Raw genomic sequence first — 27,584 nt, forward strand, 5'->3', positions numbered from 1 at the left:
TCAGCGTAGTGCCTCTGGACTGTAGAGGTCGCAGGTTTTCGGTAGGTTGCTGTGGTTGTTAAGAGGGAAAATGAAGAATAAATACGACTTATCATATCAGCAGCAAGCCTTAATGAGTTTTATGACCCACGACCCTGTTCGATACTCCACCCATTCCTTAGAGCTAGCCAAGCTCATCTCCCACGCCGTCAGGTCCCAACACACGGTGGCGCTCACACGGAAAGGGGATCGCGGGATCCTTGGCATCTCGATGCCTGGCGCCCTGGGCCGAGGCGACCCGCCACCGTTCAAAGAAAGACGCTTATCCACTCCCACTGATGGAGGCAATTTTAGATAATCTAAGGCGAGCGCGCTATATTTCGACAATAGACCCTAAACAAGCGCACTTTCAAATTTTATTAGAGGAAAAGAGCAGGGAAATAACAGCTTTCATTGTACCGGGACGCGGTTTATTTCATTTCAAAAGAGTTTGTTTTGGCCTTTCGGGCGCACCAAGTACATTTCAAAGATTGCAAGATAAAATATTAGGACCGGGCCTACAACCGCACGTATTCTATTACTTAGATGACATATTAATAGTTACAGAAAACTTTGATGATCATCTCCGTTATTTAAAAATTGTTCTCGATAAGCTCAAGGGCGCGAACTTAACGCTAAACAGAGATAAATTCGAATTCTGCTGCGCGTCGGTAAGATACTTAAGTTTTGTTATCAACGAGGAAGGGTTGAAAATAGACACCGAAAAAGTGGCTCCCATTAGAAATTACCCTCCACCGAAAACGCTGCGCCAAGTCAGACGCTTTATCGCGATGGCATCGTGGTACCGTCGCTTTATCAAAGACTTCGCGACGATAACTGAACCAATTACCCGACTGCTCCATAAGAAACAAACATGGGAATGGGGCCCCGCGCAATCCAAAGCATTTGACACCTTAAAAGAACTACTAACCTCAGACCCCATCCTAATTAGACCAGATTTTGAAAAACCGTTTGTAATCCACACAGGTGCGAGCATGGTAGGGCTGGGAGCAGTTTTGACCCAAACGATCTATGATACGATACTGATGATATATCTATGAAAAATTACACAACTACGGAATTAGAATGCCTAGCGGTCGTATGGGCGTGCGAGAAATTCAGACGTTACGTGGACGGATGCCCGTTTACGGTCATTACGGATCACAGCAGCTTACTGTGGTTGCAAAACCTCAAAAACCCTCAAGGTAGATTAGGGAGGTGGGCAATGCTACTGCTAGAACAGGATATTACGGTAATATATAGAAAGGGAGCCCTACATCGAGTGCCCGATGCACTGTCGCGAATGTTTGAAAGTACAACGGAAACGCTAGCTTCTATTTCCGATACCCCCATAGACTGGTATGATAAGCGTATCGAGGACTGAAGAATAATCCGAGAAAATTCTTAGATTGGAAAATTATTAACGAACGGTTATATCACAGGGTCGAAAATCTGGTACTAGATGCGATAACTAACGACGGCTCGGAATGGAAATTAGTCCAAAAAACGATAGAACGGGAAAAAGCACTCTTTGAAGCCCACGAGACTACCCAAGCGGGACACTCGGGAATCGAAAAGTCATACGCGCGTTTATCGCAGGAATACTTTTGGCCCGGAGTGTTTAAGGATGTAACGTATTACATCAGAGGCTGCGACGTATGCCAACGCACGAAAGTCGAACAGAGGTTAGCCCCGGGGCACCTAGGTCAAAGAGTAATCGAGCACCCCTGGGTACTAGTCGCGGCGGACATAATGGGACCTTTTCCAACGAGTAAGTCTGGCATGTCATACGTACTCGTAATTCAAGATCTTTTTACAAAATGGGTCGAAATAAGGGCGTTGAGAAAAGCTACCGGAAAGAACATTAAAGATGCACTTTTAGACCTAGTCATTAACCGATGGGGAACCCCTCGCGTTTTACTAACAGACAACGGCATGGAATTCGTGAATAACATAATGTCGTCGCTAGCTACCGAACTTAAAATCCACCACTCGAACACACCTCCCTATAGGCCGCAAGCAAACCGAGTCGAAAGGGTTAATAGAGTATTAAAAACTATGATATCTGCATTTATTGGTCAGGACCATAGAGATTTGGATAAGCACTTGCTCGATTTTCGTTTCGCATTCAACACTGCCAAACACGCCTCCACAGGGGTAACATCAGTCTTCCTCAACTTTGGCCGCGAACCATTACCCGTACTTAGCTTGCGCAAAGAATTAGAATCAATACCGGACATAGACAAAACAGACAAGGCAACCTGGGTTGCACGCATGCGACGACTGACAGCAATACGCGACTGGGTCGTGTACAACATGGAGACAGCACATGATCAACAGGCCCAACACTACGACAAAAAGCACCGCGCAATAACGTTTGTAGCGGGTGAGAAGGTATGGGTGAAAAATCGAGTTTTATCTAATGCAGCTAAAAATGTAGCAGCAAAGCTTGTAAATAAGTTCAAAGGTCCATTCACGGTTACGAAAGTGATATCACCACTAATTTATGAATTAATCGGGGGAGACGGTAAAGTATTACCGCGCATCCATATTACCGACCTCAAACGCTACAATCATTCAAGACAGACAGACAACACACCCTGAACAGACGCATTACCCTCAATCTTGGCCCGCATTCCCCGCTAACGCTGCACCATTCTTTCCAGGCTTGCACATCACCTACGCTATCGCCAGAATCTCCGCTTCTAGCACGCTACCGCTCGTTCATTCAAGTTTTTTTCTCACATACACCAGCTACACTTACTCCCACTCACACACATACACGTACCACCACTAGCTACCGCACGAAACACACACCCTCGAACGCTACCGACACATACGTACGCTCACGTGACTGCGAGGAACCTCGAGACAGCCATGTCTCGGCCGTCCTCGGCAGACGAGGACACCCTTCTGGGGGACACCTCAGATTTCGAAGTGGACGTCGACGTCGAAGGGGACTACGTGCTGATCAGCAGCGACAACGAGGGTGGAGCACCATCCTCCACTGAGGCACCATCCACCACCGAGGTACCTCAAACGCCACCTACACCTGGGGCGCACCTTCGTCGCCAACCCGCCCCCCTAAGGAGGAGGGGGAATCCCAATCAATGGATTGGGATATGGAGTCCTCGGACGACGAGCCTCCCGTTCGTCAACCACGCACGAGACCACGCTCGGACGACGAGCCTCCCCTTCGTCGACCCCACACGAGACCACGCGACAGACTATGGACAGATGACGCGGAGTACCCGGAGTACGAGGCACTGTGGGCCTACGAGCCCCTCGACGGACACATCGACAAGATCGAGGCCTTCCTCCGCGCCAACCCTCCGATCCGAGACGCGGTTCAAGATACGATAAACAGGATCGTCGAAGTGGTGCGCAGCCGACCTTGCACGGCAGCAGGGTCCACTCTACCCTGCATGGGTAAAGTGGACATACCAGTAGTAGTGGCCTCTCGCTCGCGACAGCACTTCTCGGTGCAGCCACTCCAACCGTCTGTAGACGTCGAGACCTGGACGGAACAGACGACGACAGACGCGACGACCCAGACCGACCCACCAGATACCGACGAGAAAGGGACGCAGTCGACAACGACGATCACAACCGACGCGGAGACGCAGACGACCCAGCCGACGGAAGCTCGAGTCGAGATGGAGGCGGTACGGACCAGCGACGAGGCCGAACACCGCAAGGATGCCACCCCCTCGGCACCGGCCCCCAGACATATATGCACAGATGATTATTCGCAGCATCCCTTTCGTTCGGACCAAATCTGCAGATTACGTCTTGCGATATGCGGGAATAGATTTAGATTTAGATTTAGATTTAATTGTTTTTTATTGTTGTTCATTGTGTTGTACATATACAATTATAGTATATTATAAAAAGAATAAAAATTTTGTGTAAGTGTGCCAGTGCGTGTGAAGAGTGTGAAATTGAATGAAGTGACATGAGATGAATGAGAATGTGTGTATGTTTGTGTGATGTTTATGTGTTTTCCAGATTGAAGAAGTAATTTTTAGCTGCTTGTTTAAAGTGTGATATGGATAGTGTGTTGCGAAGATGAGATGGAAGGCTATTCCAGAGGTAGGAGGCGCTGATGAAAAATGAATTCTTCAGCGTCTCCGTCTTGAAGGACGGGATGTCCAGTGGGGTCACATCACCCCTCATAGGCCTGAGCGCGACGTGAAAATCAAAATAGGCTAATAGATAAGTAGGTATTGAGGTGTTGAACATGTTTCTTAGAAAACAGGCCATGAAATATTTCCTACGCCCGGCGGTGTTAAGCCATTGCAGCTCACGCCTGTAAGGGGAGATGTGCTCGTCCCTCCTCACACCATAGATATAACGGATCCCCGTATTGAAAAGCCTCTGCAGTTTTAAGTGAAGTTCCTGAGTCAGGTCGCAGTAAGCAAGTGAGCAATCAAGTCAATGAGGGGAAACAGGAGTGCTTGCACTAAATGTTGGCGCAATCTAAGGCTAGTGCTTTTCCGAAAAAAATAGAGACGGTACATTAAAGAGTGAGCACGTTTACAAATTTGTGTAACGTGCTCTTTCCACGTAAGTTTGGAGTCAAGCACCAGCCCCAGGTTGCGCACCGATGATTCAAAGTTGACCTCCCCCTATATTTATATAAGTGTTAGCAGTAGAAGGTAGAGCGTAGGGGGAACCCAGGATGATAGCCTTAGTTTTAGTTACATTTAGTTTAAGTCTATTCAGCGCAGCCCAGCCCATTATCCTCTCGGCGCTAGCGCTCATCCTGACAGAACAGGATTCAAGCTCCTCGAGGTAGCATTGGCTGTAGATCTGCAGGTCATCCACATACATAGAGCAGTCGTCATTTCTCATTCACAAACAGATATCTTTGAACAACAAGATCATATCTGCTCAGATGATTATTCGCAGAATCCCTTTCATCTTGACCGAATCTCTAGATCACTACTAATGATATATGTAAAACATACATATGTATCTATGTGGCTCATATGTTTGAAAATAATTCAGATTATAAATGCAAATAAACATATTTGCCATATTTGTGTTTTTGATATATGTATACATATACTTTATTTCTTATAAACTACAAAAAAAAATCACATAAATATAATATTTATCATTATTTTATACCTATATGTAATTTATGTGAAATGTTTCATGACCTGGTCACTTTTTTTGAACCATTCGTTATCGAAAAAGTGGACTTAATTCTGTTTTTTTTTATTTTTGTAGTAGGATTATGTATTTATGTTTGCACCGCATATCATAAAATAATTATCATCCCAGAATGATTCACTAGTTCCAGTGATTTTTTACATAATTTACATAATTTCTCATTTTAGTGTTTTAATATAGTGTAGATATATTCGTAAGGCGTGTGGATGTAGTGCGAGCGTTGTGCATCTTGCGAATGTGTGACTGAATTTCCTTATTTTGTCTTCTCGATTTCTCCTTCTTGCTGCTTCCTTCTATTATGAATGTGCTTGACGTTCCTAAAAAAAGTTTAACAAATTATATAGTTTGCAATAAGTGTAACAAATATTTGGAAAAAAACAACAGATCGAATTTTATAATACGTTGCACTTGTGGTTCAGTAATTAAATCGTCATCTGCAGGTTCATTTTTTATTGAAATCAATCCTGTACAGCAGCTACAAAGACTTTTCGAGGATCCAATTTTTACCAATGCCTTACAAGAAAGATTTCATCGTATAAAACTAAATAAAAAAACATTTGAAGATATTTTCGACAGTAAAATATACATAGAATATAGTGAAAATCCTATTCTTTTAGGAAATCCATATAATTTCTCATACACTTTCAATGCGGATGGTTGTAAAGCTGCAGATAACTCCAAAGGGACAATATGGTCTATATACAGGGTGAGTCATTTTAATCTTTAATCTCAATTATCTCGTTGGCAAAGCATGCCAGCGAAAAAAGTTTCGGGTAAAAGTTTTAGGATTTTTCCCTGGATATCTGATGATGACCTTGACAATGTCATTGAGCATGACCTTCAAGGTCATTTGAAGGTCAAGTCGATTTTTTCAAATAGAAACCCCTACTTTTTGCACCAGAAATGGAAAGAGCGAGAAATTTTACGTTCGAACATGTGATTTTGGAAACAAATCATCTTTTGTGCGGAAATTACCTTTGACATCAGCCGAACCCAGGATGCACCATCGAGGAGGTTGTCAAAAGGATTTAGCATCCCATTTTTTGTTTTTTGTTTTATTTTTTTTTATTTGTTTTTTTTTTGTTTTTTCCCTTTTTGTTATTTTTTTGGTATTTTTATGGAATGTTAACTGGAGTTAACCATTGATTAATTGTTCGAAATTACCGCCGTTTTGTTGGATGCAAAGATCAAGTCGAGCTCTGAATTGTCTTATGGTTTTAAGTAGAACATCTCGAGGGATTGCTGCACAAGCTGTACGAATGCGTTCGATCATATTATCTCGCGTTGTTGGCCGTTGAGCATAAACAACATTCTTAAGATATCCCCATAAGTAAAAATCGGGAGGGGTTAAATCAGGTGAACGAGGGGGCCAGGCAACTGGGCTACCTCGCCCAATCCACCTGCCATTGTAGCGGGTGTTTAAATAATCACGAACAATGCGTGCATAATGTGGTGGTGCTCCATCTAATTGGATCCACATTCTTAGCCTTGTGGCTAGTTCTACATTTTCTAGTAATTCAGGTAAAATGTCTCGAAGTAATCTCAAAAAGTTTACCCCATTCACGTTCTCTTCTAAGAAATAAGGACCAATCAAATAGCCATTGATGATTCCACACCAGACCATAACACTCCAGCGGTGTTGATTGTCTATGGGCCTGAACCAATGAGGATTTTCATCTGACCAATAATGGCAATTATGTCTATTCAATTCTCCAGTGTTTCTGAATGTTGATTCATCTGAAAAAAGAACGTGCCTAAAAAAGTCTTGATCTTGTTGAATCATTCGTATTGCCCATCGACAAAAACGTACTCGCAAAATCATATCATTTGGAGTTAACTGATGTGTTAATGTTATGTGATAAGGATGATATCTTCTCCTTCTCAATATTCGGGATGCTGTTGATTGAGGTATACCTATTTCTCTTTCTATTTGTCGAGTACTAATGTGAGGATCAAGATGAATAATCGCTAGAATGGTAATAACACGAGGATCGTTTTCGTCGTATTCATGATGACGGCGTTGACGAACAAAAGCTCCATTTCGAGCTCTCTGAGTTAAGGTTTGAATAGTAACATTACTTGGGTGTCTCCTATTGGGATAGCGTTCAGCATAAAGTCTGGCAGCTGCTGCATAATTATTTCGACTTTCTCCCAAAATCATGATCATATCAACGATTTCGTTGGGACCATAATCAGCCATGATCAAAATCAAAATAATTTGTTACAGACCAATAAACAGGGAAACAGATTTTTTTCAATAATAATTATCGATTTACAAGAAGTAAAAAACACGATTAAGCTTTTCTGCACTAATTTGCTATCTGTATAACTGTTAAGAGTAGTTCACTCTCAAAAATTGACACTAATACAAAATAATGGAATGACTTAACTACATCAAGAATTTTGAAAATTGACACTAATACAAAATAATGGAATGACTGAAAATTTTTGAAAACTGAAAAAATTACGAAAATTTTAGAAAATATTGAAAATTTCTGGAAATATTGAAAATTTCTGGAAATATTGAAAATTTTTTCATTTTTGAACGCATGTCACTCTCTTTTCATTTATGGGGCTAAAAGTAGGGGTTTCCATTTCAAAAAATCAACTTGACCTTAAATGCCCTTGAAGATCCTGTTTAACGACAGGGTCAAGATGACCATTCGTCAGCCGGGGAGAAAACTGAAAACTTTTGTGGGTAACATTTTCTCCTTGAATGCATTCGAGTTCAGCTAACCAGTTGTACTGTTATCGGCATGACCAATGACCTTGAGCATTGAATTCAAGGTCAAGGCAAGGTCATATTCAAACGTAAAATTTCCCGCTCTTTCCATTTCTGGTGCCAAAAGTAGGGGTTTCTATTTGAAAAAATCGACTTGACCTAAAACTTTTATCCGAAACTTTTTTCGCTGGCATGCTTTGCCAACGAGATAATTGAGATTAAAGATTAAAATGACTCACCCTGTATATGATGATACACGAATTCCCATATTATTAAGTATTCCTCGATATATTGAAGAAAGACATAAATGGAAAGTATCACAATGGTTAAGCTGGCTTATATATTATTTATTCATTTGTTTACAAGAAATTATACCTGTCTAGTATTATAATTATTGGGCGCTTTTTGTATCAGCCATGGATATATATTTACAGGACTCAATTACTCATACATTGCAACAAAGAGCTGCAATATTAATCATTATTTTGTAGAATTATATGGGCTTATAGTACATTTGATTTTGAACATGAAAATATATTGTTATTAAAAAAGAAAAAATGTAATAATCGTATTGCACAACAAATTGTTTATAGACTATTAGTTTATCAGCAATTACCTTCAATTCAACAAAGAGATTATATTTCAGATGATACAAGAAACATAAATGTATCCCTGGTAGAAAATGGCCGATTTAAAATGGTGAAAAAGCTAAGAACTTCGTAGTTTTCTTTGTCAGTTCTTGTTACAAGATGTAACGCTTTCTATCCTAGTTCTTTGGCAGTTCTTAGATCGAGCTGTTTTTGAAAAGTAATGCCCAAGATAGTTGGTCACTTATTTACTTGGCTCGGTTGGCTAAGGCGCGCGGTTATCTTTGTGCAGGGCTCGGGTTCAAGTCTCCGGTCGCTCGAAATTTTTCGGATGATTTTTCGCATGCAAATCATTATTCTATATACTTTCGTTAAAAAAAAACTCGAATATAAGCCTGCTAGTAATGATTTTCCAATTCTAACCTCGAATCGCCATTAACCACGTGCACCTGTGTCGTATTATTTCATCAACTCAAATCAATCTTCGGAAGAAAATAAGTAAGAATACTCAATCTAAAAACTGCCAAAGAACTAGGATAAAAAGCGTTACATCTTGTAACAAAAACTGACAAAGAAAACTTCCAAATAACTTGGATACCGTTTCTATCAGGGATGGTATATGTAATGATGACATAATAAAGATTTATGAGAAAATTGAAAATTGTAATTTATTAGGACGTGGAAAGATTCATAAAGTCTTAGATATAGAACAGTTATATTCAAGAACATTTTTTAATGTCCTACGAATAAGTAAATGTTCAAAATATCACAAAATAATTTTAAATGGATGTCGTTACACTTCTTGCACATACAATCAAAATAAAAAAACCAACGATTCAATATTTCTAACAAATAATAGTGATTTTGGTATAATTACAAAAATTTGTAAAGTAGGATATAATCATACAGAAAATGTGTTTATATTTTTCAAAAAAATACAAACCAAAGATGAAAAATGAGGACGTATTTGTTAAGCATATAAAACATATATGTTACAAATATCCTTAGCAAAGCAACAATTGCAAAATATGTTAACTAAATAAACATTTAATTCTATTAATAAACGAATGAATATTTTTTAAAAAAACATTTAATATGGATAATATTTTGTATCCCTAAATTCCCTTGTTATATCTACACAATTATAAGTTGAATAATTATTACTAATCTTCTGCACAAGTGTGTACATACATGTGAAATTGCGTATGTTTCCATACTTTTTTGTATTCATATGCACTATTGCGTACGTCCGCGTACGTTCGCGTACGTTCGTGTACGTTTTTGTAGGCTTATGTAAATATCCGTACAAATGTATATCCGTATGTTTTTGTCCAATCATATTTTCCGAATGACAATTGCTTAATGTATAAAGCTGTACATATTCGTATAAATGAGTACATTTCAGCAAGTCTTTGTACTGTCTACTACTAGGTAAGTACGCGTAAGTTTGCGTACGTTTTACTTCACTGCAAAAGTCTACACAATCACATAACTTATTGTCAGATGAATTTGACAACAATATTATCTTGTGTAGAGTTTCGAAGTGTAGTAAAATTATAAAAAATCGGTGTAGAGAATATCCGTGTAAAAAATATTTGTATAGAATTTTGTCGTGTAGGAAAATACGTTTGTAAGGAGTATTTATGTGTACTACAATAATTATGTTTTTTGCTCTCGGGGGGGGGGGGTGGTAATTTTTCCGAAAGCTACATTTTCAGATGGATATTTTTTCAGAAAACGATTATATCGATTTAAAAAAGAAGATTCTTATAATGGTAATTAAAAGTATTAGTTTTATTGTAGAATGCTAATAAAGCATGAATATATTTTTAATTAATGGTAAAAAGTAATAAGTGAATCATCGCATACAAAATTCATTGCAATAGTAAATGAAAAAATGTAAAAAAAGTAGAAAAACAAAATTACGAAAGCAAATTTTTAATTAAAAGATATCAGAATGTTAGAGATTACACCGATGTTATTCTAACAATTACGCCGACTTAAAAATTATCCGAAATAAAAAAGAATACGCGATTAAATATTGAATAGAAGATGTACGATAAATAAAAAACGTTAAAAGCCCAGAAGTAGCTATTTTTTTGCCCAGATGGCGCTATAGTTAACGAATTCAATAAAGAAGTTGCTCTTTCTTATCCTTGTTTACCGTAAATCTAAATTCAACACGTAATGTAGAGAAAAAAAGACAAAGAATTCGCCCACTTATAAATTAAAATGATATTATTAATTATTATTAAGGATTAGAATAATATAAATATAAAAAGAAGAGTGGCTCGCTTGCGCTGTCATCAAAGATAATCCTATATGCCGAGATATTGTCAATTAGTGTACATCGTCACCGCTTCCACAAAAATTAGCACACCTAAAACTGCTGATTTCAGTCCCATTCGTAAAGACAAGTACATTTCAAGATTTTGCCGTGTAGACTCGCACATTGTACAAAAACACTAACGGTTTTGAGGTTTTATTTTTGAAAAATTGTTCCAACTACAAAAAATATTAGTTTGAGTCGTAAAACGTGCTAATATAAAATGTTTTACTTTTCTGCGCGAATAATGCAATGTGCTATCGCACCCATTTAAGTGGATTCAAAGGAATCTTTGAAGTATATCGAGGAGATTAGAAAACGGTGAATCCAATTAAGTCATGTTTTTCTCATGTAAAGAAAATTTAGCGAAATTTAATTTCCGCATTCAGTGCCAGTTGTCGTTAATTTTCATAATAGTTTATTACGTTATGAGTGCGCGAATTAGGCAATTTTCGCACAAGCGAAAACAAAAAAAGCGAGTGTGATCACCTACGCGCACGAGGTTCGTATACTATTTTTTGACACGAGCGTGCGAATCTTCGTTCTTAGCAGATAAGCGTGAGTGATATTTAGAATTCCAAGCACGCTACGCAGGTAGGCAAAATTGAATTTCGCACACAAAGATTCAAAAAATGTTCTTTTAGCACTTTAATAGTAATAGCAATAATAATAATTAATAATAATAGTAATAACAGTAAATAAAATAGTAAATCATCTCGTTGAGTGTATAAGGAAGGGCCACAATTTGAAATCATTCCCATGCATGATCAAATTTGAAATTATTTATATATCCAGCTTTACAGGGTAATACGCTATACAGTTCCTTCACTCGTCTGGACTGCAATCATTGCAGTTGTGTGTGTTATGCGGAGTTTTATCCGGTGAAGTAATTGGTAAAAAAATTGTTGATTATTAAAAAAGAATCTACTCCGTTTTACAAAAGCACGACCATGATTAAAAAGTTACATACATAGGTGTGTAACGTGATTTCAGTAATTTAAAAAGTCTGAGAAGCAGCAACTTCAAATTATACAAGTTTTACAATCTAAAAATTAAATTAGTAAATGCTGAGGCTGATGAATACCTAGTTTTTGTTAATCTTTCCCATGACCAACCAGGAATGACCACAACAAGTTCCGTAAATAATAGTATATTGTGTACCAATAAGAGCATAAAGTGGGCCTCTTGTACTGCAATCACACGAGGTCAAAAAACAAACTTAACCCTTGCTGCACACCATATTTTATATGAGGCGTGGACGTTTTTTAAAAATTGCTTAGTTCTATGAAGTAGGCAAAAAAAAGTTTAGACCCCTACATTAATATTGTAGCTCGCCCGTCAAAAAGCGACTTTAGTCCCAATTAATACATACAAAAAACGCGGAAATAATTCGTGTCTTATAAAAAAGATACATTCGTGTGTTAAAAATACAGTACATATTTCATCAACATTATACGCGCTTCAAGCAGCTCCCCTCTTCTAGACGCGTATCTGCTTACTTTGTTAATTGCATAGGTGCAATAAAGTGGGATTATGCAGTTACAGTTACTGAAATATTTTCAGTCAACTAAGACATGCAACTTGGCGGTAAAGTATTTGTACATACGGCAAAATGTAAGTTTTTCAAAATACAGGATATTAATAAGTGGGTGTGTACGTATTGTTGGTGAAACCAGAATGCTTGTCAGTGTACTTATATAAATTTATAGCAGATTTATTCTGTACAAGTATTTATCAACGGAGAAAAAGTGGATCAATAAGGGGCTTCATTTGCATTTATCCTTGTATGAAGCATAAAACGTAATAAGTATAAGAATTTCTTTGACAAAAAAAAAAATAAATAAATAAAATAAAAATAACATTGCATGTACATTTGTAAAAGGTTCTGTACATCATTTATTAATCGAATACTCTACCACTTGCATTTGTCACTCCCTCTCGACTTATTTGGACTTTTACACTGTACGTGTCAATTACAAGTTCAATTGCATTACAAATAAAGAAATTTCTCAATATTTCTTGAATTCGTAATTTAAAACGTTTTTTCAATGACAAAGCGTTGATTTACATGCACACAATAATAAAAATTTTAGAATCCGCATTGTTTTACAGATAGGAGAAAGTGTATGGATTCGGATAAGATTCACCATAAATAAAAACGTAGGACTAAGAAAATTAATCTTTTCTCCTTTTATAATGCTTAAAGCATACCAAAGCTTTCTAAATAATTAATTGTTTTCAATGGTCGATCTTGCAGCGTTTCTCTCGTACTATAAGCTTCTCTTAATATTACATTGAAACAAACACGTATGAGCTATTCACAATACACCACACTGTTTTGTAAAGGATAATATCAAGGATAATATCAAGGAACTTTTTTTATTATAAAAGAATACTGAGGTTTACAAAATGCTTTTTAAAAAAAATTACAAAATGCGGAATAATATTAAATAGCACACACTAAAAATATACTTTCATAACAGCTATCGATTCCTGGCGGCATGCTGGACATCGCTCCATTTCCCTTTGACATCTGTTGCCGTAAATCATACAACAGCAGTAATGACCACAAGGTACAAATGCAACCGTCTTGCGGTCAGTCAAGCAAACAATGCATATATCTAAATAAGAAAAAAGCACGTTAGGCTGTTTAAAAAAATTAAGAAAGAAAATAAACAAGATTTTTTGTGTTACAAAGTTAAGTAAGAAAATGATTTTTTTAATTCATGGAGAAGCGAAAGACCACTCGACTGAACACCTACTTCATCAAACACGAAATAAAAAAAAATTAGTGAACATCACTATTACAATCATGTTAGGGTTGTGCTTCATCAAGCATCAGCCTTGCATCACTAGAAGCTCTACACGCAGGATCTTTTTCAGAGCATATCGGTTATGCCACCTGGGATCGAGTAATGCAGACGTGCTCTAAACGAAGCTATCAACCCTGTAATACAAATTTCAGAAATTGTATGCACAAAGCATTCATTAATATTTATTAATTTTATGACACGCCGTGGCGTAAACCTCGATTTATGCCACGCTCATGCAAAAATGCACTCGCTAAATGTCGGTTTACGCAGGTTGTATCATAAAATATCGTACGATACAAGGCGGGTAAAGGGATTTCAAACAAAGGGATGTGAAACTACTTTACCGCACTAGTGTCGTAATACACTATTGAATTATATAAAAGAGGATCCAGATATTTAAGGCTTTATCCGCGCAAACAAATACTTTAATAAATTTGTATTACCATTTTGCTTGAGAGGCATGTCTTCAGGCTGTCCTGCTACTGGTTCAGGTGGCTCAGGGAGATGAACTGCAACACCGAGAACCAGATGGGCAACATCCATTGGTACACCAGCAACATTAACCGCTGCACCAGGGATCGGCTCAGGGGCATCATCTGCCATGGCGGGTACCGGCTGAATAACATTTACTTCTACACCGGGCACCGGATCGAGGACATCAACTTCCATAGGTGGGATCGGTCGAGGAACATCAACTTCTAAACCGCGAACCGGATCATGGACATCAACTTCCATAGGTGGGACCCGTTGAGGAACATCAACTTTAAACCGCGAACCAGATCGAGGACATCATCTGCCACACCCAGGACCTGCTCAGGACCATCATTTGCTACACCAAGAACCGACGCGGGAACATCATTCACTACACCAGGAACCGGCGCGGAGACATCGTTTGCTACACCAGGAACCGGCGCGGGAACATAGTTTACTACACCAGGAACCGGCGCGGGGACAGCGTTTACTACACCGGGGGCTGGCAACGGACCTAGATCTTCCTACCTTTGCGCATCTGCCGACTGTGGATTAAACATTCTTCGAAAAACGAAACGCCTCCTTCTTCCCCCCTATGACGTCGTCGTCTACGTACACCTTCTGCAAAAATATAGTAAAATTATTAATAGCACGTATTTTGTATACACAATTGATAAATACATTATTATTTCATAAAGCTACCTTCATTCATCGGAACAGCTTCCGGGACTCCCGGCAAAAGTGGTGCAGGTGCGTCTAAAATAATTAGTAAGAAATACATGAAATTAAATAATACAAAATTAAATATTTATAACCACGTGTATCAATGAAACTTGCAAAAAACACTAGTCCTGAAGGTGTATTGGAACAAGTCTGAGTATAATTTGATCACTTTATACATTGATCACTTTCCTTTATTAAGAAATGAGCAAAATTTTGTAATCCTGATTCTATAAAAGTAATTTGCGCTAAAGTACTTTCCAACAGCATAGCAGGCTTTTTATTGCCTTGAAACTCCCTCAATTGTACAGAATTGATCTTGTACACCCCCAGGGCGAAGCTGTATATTATAAGTAATTGTATTTAAGTTATCAGTTTTTATAAAAATATTATCAATGCAAGATCCCTCTGCAATGCCCACAGGTGGCCTCGTAATTCCAACGAATCCAGGAATATATTCTTTATCGAAGAAATTACACAGGAATTCTTGGCTCATATGATCGCGATCCAATATATCAATATTAAAATCTCCTATTACTAAGTGATTTTTAACGTTCCTCTCCTTTATCAAATATTTATTTAAATCTAATATTAACTCAGTCTTAGGTATGCCATGAGATCTGTACGTGGATGAGATTTCAATATTACTGTTATTATTTAAGTTAATTTTTGTATTCACAATTCTAATCCTCCCCTGTTGAACAATTTCTGTGCTCTGAACCAAGTTTCTATTTTAGAAAACTATAACTCCGTCATTCCTATTAATCCTACTATCGTTGTAGTAAGACTCGTATTCATAGTTACTTCTGATCAGTTCAAAAAAATTATGATTTGCCCGCTCAAATGCTTCAGGGAGAAAAACAACAGATGGCTTAACGATCAGGCTTTCAAAAAAAATTTTTACCTTGTCAAAATTTGCATTCATGTCCCTTACATTTAAGTGCATAATTATATCATTTTTGTTGCTAATATTCTTGTTTAGATCGCTAATACCACTGTATGTTTTTTCTTTCTGTATTGTATCTAGATAATCAAAAGTATCCATTTTATTAATTTAAGTTTTACTGTTTCTTAACCTTGTACTTTTGCATGAGCAGCATGTTGTTGTGGTGTTCGAGCCATGTTCAATTGTTGAAGCTGTTGCTCCTTGGCTGCCTCACTCCTTTCATGTTTATGTTTTGTAGATTTAGGTAGTTCTTGTAAAGGCTGTTTCATTGTGTTGTTTTTGGTTGGGTTATGTGTATCTGTTGGAATATCAGGAATATGCGTGAAGTATGTGACAAATAGAAGGATACTTTATTTATTTAACAATGATTAAAAAGATGTACAAGACTGAATAACTGAATATTTAGAATAACTGTGTGTATGATTGAATGCTCTGCTCGGTGTGTTGCTCTGGTCGTGTCCGTACTGGAACTGACGCACTGCTGCGATGGGGGCTTAAGTCCGGCGGCGGGTGCAATAAAGTCCAGGTAGTGGACCCTCTCTGCTTGGGCCTCTGTACGCTGTAGTCTGTAGCTGTATGTCTGTGTCTGTACTTGTGTGTGAGCGTGCATAAAGTGTACACATTTTCGGCGTATTCCAACAGTATCTGTAGTAGTATCATGTTCTCGATAAACTTGATGTACCGCTGGTAAGGTAGGCCTTATAGGATAATCAGTGGAGTCTATGTATATGGTATGGCATACAGAACTGTTATTGCATTTGTTACCGTTGATGAATTTGTATATGTCAGCAGGAACCTCCATTAGAACTGTAGTTAAGCTACTGAAATTGCTTTTGTGCGTATGTAGCACTTGCCTCTTGTGAGTGAAACTTCCAAAATTTCTCATGTTTATATCTTCCTCCTTCCATGTTACTATAGTTATCTATTCTGACAATTTCGATTTTAGAATTCTTCAACGTATTTTTCCTAACCTCACATATACCTTCGAGTTTATGTTCCAAAATAGATTCAGTTAGCATAGCACTTTCACTATTCAAGCAATTGATAATAAGTTCTTCTTTTTTGTTTACGTACAAGTTTTTGTTTAAATCTTCTTTTCAGTAACTAAGCACTCTATAACTTTCTTTCTCTATTACTCACATTTTTTACAGTTATCTTAGGTACTTGTTTTTGTAATAGTTTAGGGAAGCTTGTAACTTCTGCATACCAAAAACTAGCCGCGGCACTTTCATTTTGCTTATTGAGCATATTTTCTTTAAGTAGTACGTTTTTTTCTTGCAATTCACTAACTAGCTGTTTCAAAAGAAAGTTTTCATTCTTTATCAACTTATACTTTTCTTTAATATTAATGTCAAGTTCATCCTGTTCTGTTGTTAAAGCTTCAAGTAGTAGTTCTCTCCTTACTTCTTCTGTTTTATTTACTTTAATTTGTGCAATCAGGAATCTTGTTGCATTGCTTAAACCTTCCTTATCTAACTTTGAAGTTAAGTTTTTGTCACTGTGTTCTGGGCACACTATTAAGTTTCCACTTATAAATTTAATGTCAGTTATTTTTTGTGCTAAACAACTAAAATGATATACTGCGTCACATATTATGCAAATCAATGTTGTTGCAGTTTCTGGCTGTGACAAGCAAAATTTGAGACACACTAATCGGGGGCCATCCGCACTCCCACCATGTTGGCTACAATATATACGAAGTAAAAACAATTCTAATATTAAAGCAATACATAATCTTAATGGAAGCTACGTGCCAAAGAATTGGTAGTGATTTTTTTATTTACATTTTTAATGTAATATAAATTGTAGGGTGATAACAATCATAACATTTATATTCTGTACTACAACATAATACATAATAATATAGTTACTTTCATATTAAATGATAATGATATCTTAAATCCTCCCTAGCGTAAAAGATAAATGGAAACAACTAATGAAAAAAGTTATAAACTGCCGATGATAGCAGAAAAATGTCGGAATTGAGACAGACAACAGTAATCTTTTGTTGTTTTCAGTATTATTTATTTTGCTAGATTTTTCAGTTGGATTTATTTTTTTTCAGGTATAAAACAGACAATCCTTCTATTATATATTAAAATGTGTATGGTAATCTTCGGCTTTCAGGGGTAAATCGGAAATTAATCCATGAATAATATTAGAAATTCAAAATTTATCGATTAAAATTTTGAAATGAAAAAATTTATAAAACAAAAAGTTTGAATTGAAATATTGCGAAAGGTGATATTTGTGGTTCAAATATCGCGAAAGGGATATATTTAGCAATTTTCAAATTTCAGTTTCAAAAATTATACCTTTCTAATATTTTGGGACTCAAAATTTTACCTTTCCTCTGGTAGAAAATCACCTATTTAAAATATCCGTAAAGGCAAAAACGGGCTAAATAAAATGTGAAAAAACTGGACATTTTAATTTCCCTAAAAGTAGCGATATCTTGGGCATTTTTTATGGGTGAGAATTATATTTCATGAATATATCAATAAATCAATTAATTTTTCGCGTGTAAATATAAAATTATTGATATTTAGGCGTAAGCTGAATAATTTGAATAATTCAAACATATGGCGAAGCTCGTAGTGCTTGTGTGAAACAACGTCTGCGTGGCTCAGACGGCTAAGGCGCACTGCCGTACTTATTTGGCCTCGTGCAGGGCGTAGATTCAAGTCTTTGGTCAGACAGAATTTTTCCTGATGCAAAAAATTATTCTATGCTTTCCTTTAAACTAAAAACTCGAATCCAAGCCTGCTAGATACCATTTTCCAATTATAACCTCAAACTGTGAATGCGAATACGTACCACCAGCTATATTGTAAATAGATGGTTTTTTTCTTAATACTGCTATTTTAACCTATTCATTTATCATCATTAGCGTTTAAATGGCATCCATATTATCCTGTTAGACCATTTTTTGCATGAAATAGCTATATTTGCGTAAATTAGACAGCAACCGAACAGCAACTGAACTGCAACCGAACAACAACCCAATTCGGTTACTGTTTACCCGCCAGGGAGGTTAAATATTAGACAATTTTTGAGCATTAACTGCAGATTGCATATCAAAAATCGAGTAAAATTTTAAAATGTTGTTAAATTCGAGTATATGGTTATTATTTAATTGACTTTTAGATTTAGAATAATTTTCAATTTGTTTTAAAATAAGTACATCTATACCTATAGGTATAGTATCATATTATAGTATCATAAATGTATCATAAATTGTCATACAACAGCAGATTATCTATTTTTCATTTTCATTTTCATCAGGCATTTCTGCACTAATTAATTGGTTTAAGTGATTTGCAGCATACATTTTTTACCTCTTTTTTAAATGAATGTCACATTGACAGTGATGAATTGACGTGGACAACTATACAATTTTAATACATAACAAAATTACGTAAATGTTCTCACGAGTGATAAATAATTGTATGCATAGATAAGTTTTTTGATAATATAAAAATTATACGTTGCTTACTAGATAATAAGCTATCATATTTCTCTATTTGTTTACTAAAATTTTAGCATCTTTATTTTCATGATATTCAGTCATTGATTAAACAATTTAACAAGAAAAATTTGTATTACTTGAAATTTTTAATTCTAGTTTTTTACGGATTTTAAACGATAATTACACTTTAAGAGTATTTATATTATGATTTTTTTCAATATTTCATTGGACAATTCTATATCTTAATGTCTTATGAAACGAGGATGGATATTTTTTTCAGAAAAAATATCCATCTGAAAATGTAGCTTTCGGAAAAATCCCCCCCCCCCCCCCCCGCTTTGTACGAGCCGCAAACGAGTACTGCAACCATACGAGGCCAAAAAGCCCGCTTAGCCCTTGGGGTGAGGGTGAAAATTTTGAAAAATAAAAATTGGAAAGGGTAAAGATTAGAAATTCAAAATTTATAAACTGAGATTTAGAAATGACAAAATTTATAAAACAAAAATGTTGAATTGAAATATTGCGAAAGGTGATATTTGTAGTTAAAATATTTCAAAAGCGCTATTTTTAGAAATTTAGGTTTTTAAAATTATACCTTTCCAATATTGTGGGACTTAATATTTTACCGTTCGTTAAAATTCAATTCGTAATTTTTGCCTTTCAAATATTTATTTTTCAAAATTTTGACTCTCACCGAGCCCTTGGTGCACACCATATTTTTTGTAACGCATGTACTGATTTTCGCATTTTAAACTGGACTTGTTGAAATTCACGAGTTTAGAAGATTTGCCAATGAATTGATTAATGGGCGAAAAAATACTTTTGCGCCCCACTGCTGCATTTTTTCGCCCGCCGGTCGGAAAACGACTATTTTTGTCCTAATTTTAGGTCAAAAAAAAAAAAAAACGCGAAAATGGTGCATGTGTTACAAAATTTATTTTTCAAATAGTAAAACCGTATTCAAAAATAGATGCATTAGAGCATTCTAAGCAATATTTTGATTTTAAAACATTAAACATAAAAATTTTAGGTGAGAAACTCATAGTGATGCTACAATCAATAAAGTGTCATTCGATTATTGGCAACTGAATTTTATCTATTTATAAAATTTAAAAAATCAAGTCTTAGCATGTCTATCAAACGTTATTTTCCGATACAGGGGGCGGAAAATGTGCTTGCACGCACGTGGAGCGTGCGTAATTGTGCATTTCACGCACACTATTCAGAAATATATTTTAAATACTGACTTATTTAATGATTTAAATAATTTATTAAATAAAATGATAATGAAATTAATGAAATAAATTATTCTTTATGTAAGGATATAAAAGATAATTGTGTATAAAATTACATAATTTTCCATACTTATATTGATTTTTAGTGGAATACAAATTTTGCACATAACCAGTTTCGATCTAAAGATTTCAGACTAAAACAGAAGATAACTGAACAAAACAGAAAGTTTTAGCAGAAAAATGTCGGAATTGAGACAAAGATAACAGTTATTGACCGGTGTTATTAGTTTTTTCAGTTTTTTCTTTTAGTTTACTGCGGATGGTATCAGATTTGAAGAGTTTTTAACAGTTACATTAATTAGATTTTACTATGTAATAACAGTATTCTATTATGTAATAAAAGCGTGTTTTTAAAAAGTTAAGAAAAATGTGTGGAAATCCGAATATAGCTGTTTGGATTGAGAAAAAACTAGTGAATGTAGAAGACAACAATTATAAAATGAAGAAAAACTTGATGTTCTGAGCTATGCAAAAACTGTTGTCTTTACTTGTTAATAGTTACTAGCACGATTAACCTTGCTCCTAACATCGCTCGGTTAAAATATTACAATAGTGATAAAATTCAAGTTTTGTTAAAATCTTTTTTCCTAATGTCAATTCCTAATAGGGGTGGAAGTAAAAATTTTAAATAATAAAGATTTGAAACAAATCTAAATTTAAAACAAAAATACTCTAAACTCTTGTTATTTTATATTTCCTAATATTTCAATTCAACATTTTTGTTTTAGAAATTGTTTGATTTTATAATTTCAGTATTTTAATTTTTGCCTTTCATGCTTAAATTTTTTCAAATTCTAATTTTTCTAAATTTTTGCCGCCAAGTTAAATTGATTAATCAATGACTGAATATCATGAAAATAAAGATGCTAAAATTTTAGTAAACAAATAGAGAAATATGATAGCTTATTATTATCTAGTAAGCAACGTTGTAACGTGTTGAGCACCGCGGCTAACACGAAGTGGTATGAGTACCGCTGCGCCGCGACGAGAGTACGTAGAGTCGCGCGCGCGATAAAAAAACACGTGCGAAATTCGAAGGCGCGAGAGGGACGGAACGAGCGAGCGCGCGGGCTAGTCCAGCGAGGAGGACAGATAGCTTTTGACTCCCGAATTATAAACACGCGGCTTCGCTCGTATCGCGAAAGTGCGTCTATTGGTGTTTCGCGGTACGTGCGGCGTAGAGAAAGGAGTGTGTGCGAGTGCGTTAGGCTGATCCAGGTCCTGCCGAGCGGTCCAGCGCTAGACCTCGATAATTGGCGATGGCGTCATCGAGAAGACCAGCAGAAGGTTAGTGTGGATGCGCGCAGTGCTTGAGAGAGAGATTGTGCGCGAGGATACCACCTGCGTGGTGCGAGACGCGCGACCTTCGCGGCGAAACACGCGTCGAGCGCAAATACTCCGGCTTCGCGACGAGTCGCAAAGTTGTCGCGACTCGTGTATTATTATTATTTTGTCTGCAGCGATAAAGAATATTCCATATCACAGTTTTAATGATCTTTCAAATTGTGGTAATTGGTGTGGTTATCGTCAAAAGCCACAAACATACAAGCATTCTACAATTGGAAATGGCTTTACAGAATCAAAATTATTCGATGCTTCGAAGTGCTTATGCAACACATTAGCCAGTAAAACTGATAGATTCCCAGCTGGAGTATCGAGTAATGCCAACGAAAGCTTGAATATAGTTATATGTAGTAAATCTCCAAAAATACGATTTTATGGGGGATCGGCATCGTACGATGCTTGATTGGGTTTTGCGATAAATACAAAGAATACACGAGACAAATTTGCAAATCGTTTGTCTACAAAGCTATCGTTATCTACATCTAAATACTCTGCAAAGTATTATAGAGCGCTGGATTCTCGAGCCGAAAAAATATACGTAAAATCACTGTCCAAGGACTTTAAGAGAAAAAGTATGTTACTTAAAAAAAAAAAGAAATTAGAACTGCGACAAAAAAAAAGAAGCCGTCAAAGGCCCTGAGACTTATCAATCGGATGTAGGTCTTTTGAATGCCGATGCTCTTCCAATTTTAAACGTACTAATAATATTAACAACCGTAAAATTGTTTTTTTTCGACTTAGAAACTGGTGGCTTTTCAAAAGAAGCAGATATCTTGCAAATAGCTGCAAAATGTGGCAATAAATCACAAAAGATATAACAATGACGGTAGGACGAAACGCCAAAATTTTTATTTTATTTTTGAAAGGCATGCCTGTTCAGAAATCTCAAATTTTGAGAATGAACAGTGTCATAGCCTATTATTTCAAAATTAATTGTGCTCGTATAGACCGATAGAGTCATTCTAACATCTTTTGTAATTTTAAACGAGCGATAGTTTCACAATATATATATATATATATATATATATATATATATATATATATATATATATATATATATATATATATATTATTCGTTGTAGCGATAAATCGTTTTCAATTAATATAAATCTTAGTCAACGTATTAATGAGAAGGCAGGCAAAGTCACTGGCTTACGAGAGGACGGAGGCAAATTGCAGTGGCATAAGAATGTGGTCCCCCCAGTTGTTCTATCAGAGGCTTTGCAAGAATTTTATAAATTTTTGTGCAAATTACAAGGGAGATGCGTTTTAGTCGCACACAATTGCAGTTTTGACCGCCCGAGATTGTTAGCAGCAATTGAAAAAACATTTCTTGTAAATCATTATAAGACAGTAGTTTATGGGTTCGCTGAAACGTTGCCCCTTATAAAAAAAGCTACAAGACTCACTAAAAAAAGAGGAAAACAAATTAGAAAATCTTGCAAATCTCTATAATATATCAACTGCCAATGCACACAACGCAATAAGTGACGTTACTATGCTCGAGCAAGTAATGATTAAGCTGGGCATTTCATCGCAAAAAATAATAGACAACACTTTATTGTGGGAGAAGGCAATTAAACTAAAAAGTTATATAAAAGATTTACCGATTAAGTTACAAGAATTGGAGGGATTAAAGTCATGCACTTCGCTTGCGACGCGAAAAAAATTGTTGCTGCTCATATTTCTTATGAGACAATAATTCAGACTTACAAAGATAATAAATTGGCTGGATTAATAAATCTATTTGGTGAACATGAAAATGGACTGGTTGCCGTTACAAAAAGTAGACCAACTGTTTAAAAAATTTCTGAATTTTTAGAAAAATGTTTAGTTACAAGCTCTCAATATTAATATCTTGATTTAGTTATTTTCGTTTAGTTTGTTGTTTCTACGTATTTTTATCGTTATGTATGTAATATTATTGTTTAATTAGATCAACGACTAAAAAATGTTCCAAAGAAATCCAAAGTACATGTTACGTATATTATAAATGTGCTATATTTCTAAAAATAATAATTAATATGAAATGTTATTATTACTAAATATTTAAATAAACAAAAAAAATTATTCCTCTTCTGTTTTCCTTATCCCATTTTATTAACAGTTAACAAACAATAAATTTTTTTTATGTAATCTACTGAACGTATGAATTTCAAATGGTGCGCGCTATGCCGGGTATTGCGACATTGCCGCTATCATATTCATAATGAAGCTCGTAGATTGCCACACGCAGATTGTCGAGTCTTTTATGTAAATGTTGCTCGGCGAGCAATAATTGTAGAAGAGGAATTATTGAGTGTTGTAAAGTTTTCCAGTTCCCAAGATAAAACTAAAATGTTTAAATGTCTTAAGGGGACACAACACCTTTATATCCTGAAAAAAAAATAAATTATGAGTAAAAATGACAAAATTAAAATAAATCATTTGAAATTTTTTTTAGCGACATTTGGTATAAATATCTTTAACTTTGGCGTGCTAAAACCTTAATCATCTCTGCTGGCCCACTGTGGCACTTGGTGCAATGATTTGTAAATTTTTTTACTGTCCGTAGAATTCCAAGTGAACAAATGGTTCTTTTAAGCTCAAACTCAAGGAGGATACCTGTCGTTTTAGTACGAATACAGAGATTTTAATTCGAATGTTTAGAAAATGTTTTATACACAAAAAGGTGGCATAGTAAGCGAAAAAAAAAGAAAAAATTCAGTATTTTTATCGCCAAACCATTTCTAAGCATTCAAATAAAAATTCTTGCGTTCATACTAAATCTACAGGTATACAAAGTATCCTCCTTGAATTTGAGCCCAAAAGAACTATTTGTTTACTTGGAATCTCACGGACAGTGAAATTCACAAATCATTGCACCGAGTGCCACAATGGGCCAGCAGGAATATTAAATTATATATCTACAAGATCTTGCATAAGACATTACGTAATATCTTGCACAATTTCTTACATAAGATCTTATGCAAGATTTTACCGCCATGATCAAAAGAAATCTTTTTATTAATAATTAATTTAAGATCTCATGTAAGTTCTTATCTAATATCTGATATAACACTTAAAGAGATACCGTTTTATTGATCACTTACTCAAGATATACATAGGATCTAATACAAGATCTTGCATACGATCTTGAGTAAATGATGAATAAAAAGATATCTCTAAGTGTTACATAAGGTCTTTTATAAGAACTTACATAAGATCTTAAATTAATTATTAATAAAAAGATTTCTTCTGATCGTTTCAAAAAAACACCTTTTTACAAGGTAAAATGTTGACAACTATAAATTTTGTACTCATCCTCACCATTCTGTATCTTAGTATTATAATTATGATTTCTCCTCTAAAAAGTTATGCAATCCTTAAAGAAATTGTCTAATAGTTATAGCTTACAAAAGTGTTTCTGTATTTTTATCAATATACGCTAATGAATGTAATGAAATCAGTTTTAAAAATGTCAAGTGTTAAAAATCAACACACTGACATTACTTATTCCAAAAAGAATCAATCTCACTATAAATTCAAGGTAAAAATGAGCTTTGTATTTCATGATTCTCTTACATCTAATCTGAATGTTCTGATACTAATCCAATTCATATTGTGCAAAAAATGAAAAGAATCATAAATATAAAAAAATGTGTCTGTGTAAGTATATATATATATATATATATATATATATATATATATATATATATATATATATATATATGGGACGTTCCACGTCAAACGTAACAAAGCTCTGCCCAAAATTCCTTTTGATCTAAACATTTTTTAAAATATCGAAAATTTAGCATTTTTTATGTACTTTCAATTAGTGAGAGGCAGTTTTTAAAATTTTGTTCCCAGATGGAGCTACGCGTTCCCTAACCTTAAAAAATTACTACTTTACGAAATGATCAAGCTGTCAGAAATCACAGGGGCTCAGAAAAATTCTAAGCAACGACTATATTCATGTATTTTGAGCTGCTGAACAAGAATCCGACGGTAATTTTTACCGATACCTCAAGCGTTCGTCCCTAACCTCAAAAACCACCCCCCAAAATTGCTTTTTCACGCAGTTTAGAGGTTTATCCTGTGATCGACGGGAGGAAAATTATTGACAGAGAGTATTTTTATGTATTTTGTGCTGCTGAATACGAAACCTGCCGTCTTTTTTACCGATACCTCAAACGCTCGTCCCTAACCTCAAAAAACCACCCAAAATGTCTTTTTTACGCGGTTAAGAAATTTACGTCTAGAGGAAAATCATTGACGAAGGCTATTTTTATGAATTTTGGTCCACTGAATTTGATCACGAAGCTAAATTTTATTTTTTTACTTTTACTTCAGTGCACTTAAATAATGTAACTGATTACTGATAATATGGTTTATACTGTGCAATTTTTTTATTGATTCCTATGATAGCTCTCTGCGTTTTACAGGGTTGAGACTGTCTTTATTACAAAGCCCGCATTACTTTATTTTTTTAATTTATAATTTTATAATTTAATTAAGTTTTTTAATTATTACTTTTATTTTTGTATATTTGTATTATTTTGTTGAACGTATTTTAAATTTGATATTTTGGTTTATGAACTTAGGAAGCAGAGTGGTGTACTCGAGGTGAACAAATAATGTAACTCTCGGTGAACGTTGATAATTCGATTTTTATGTACTTTTAAATTACACATGTGAGAGTTCGAGATACGTGTTATCACGTCGGCGTCTGCCGGAAAAGGGAGGAGTAGAATTTTGGCGTCTCTATTTATACTATCTAATCAATACGTATTACATATTCTGCACTTGTACCTACAACTACTCTATCTAAGTACACAACTGCAATAGCGCGCGCGATTCAAATCAGTAATTGTGAGAATTGAACGTATATACAAAAACTAACATCACGCCCCTCTCAATCGAACAATTAAATATCACATTAATACCTAACATTTATATCAGTTGAATATAAAAATTCTTATAAAAACAAAGAAATAAAATACACTTATATATCTAACTTCTCATTCTTCAGTCTTCAAGTTTTTTTTTTCAAACCCACAGCGTTGGAAAAAACTTCAATCTTCGCAGAATTCACAGCTTTAATTAAGGCATCTGCGAGCATGTGGGTAGAAGGAACGAAATTCACCTTAATCTCCTTGTTTGTTATCTTCTCTTGTATGAAGTGATGTCGCACATTTATATGCTTGGTCCTGGCACTGAATCTGGAGTTCTTTGACAAGTCTATTGCTCCTTTATTATCACAGAAAATCTGCAAGGGTGTCTATTCTTTAATTAGTAGTTCCATGCTCAATCTCCTGAGCCAAACTTGCTTCTTGGGTAGCAGCGGCCAATGACAGGTATTCTGCCTCTGTGCTGGATAGTGCCACTGTCGTCTGCTTCCTGCTGTTCCAGCTGATGGCTCCACCCGGACACGTAAACACATAGCTAGTTGTAGAGCAAGGATCTTCTGTGTTGGATGCCCAGCTGGCATCGCAGTAGCCAGTAATTTCAGAATCGCTATCAGGATCATACCGTAACCTCCAGTCTTGAGTCCCTTGTGTATATCTAAATATCCTTTTAATGATGTTCCAATGCGACAGATCAAAAGACTGGTTGAATCTTGATATCGTGCTGACTGCAAAAGCCAAATCTGGTCTCGTTGCTTGTGCTAGATAAAGCAAGGATCCTACTGCACTCTGATAGGGTATATTACGTG

The 27,584-nt window shown here is 35.6% G+C and overlaps 1 protein-coding gene across 39 annotated transcripts in view; it reads left to right on the top strand.

Moving 5' to 3' along the window:
- LOC100117118 (leucine-rich repeat-containing G-protein coupled receptor 4) overlaps positions 1–27,584 on the top strand; it is a 722,517-nt gene that overhangs the window by 625,513 nt on the left and 69,420 nt on the right. The gene's annotated exons all lie outside the window — the stretch shown is intronic.

The sequence above is a fragment of the Nasonia vitripennis genome (genome assembly GCF_009193385.2).
Source record: "Nasonia vitripennis strain AsymCx chromosome 2 unlocalized genomic scaffold, Nvit_psr_1.1 chr2_random0006, whole genome shotgun sequence".
NCBI lineage: Eukaryota > Metazoa > Arthropoda > Insecta > Hymenoptera > Pteromalidae > Nasonia > Nasonia vitripennis.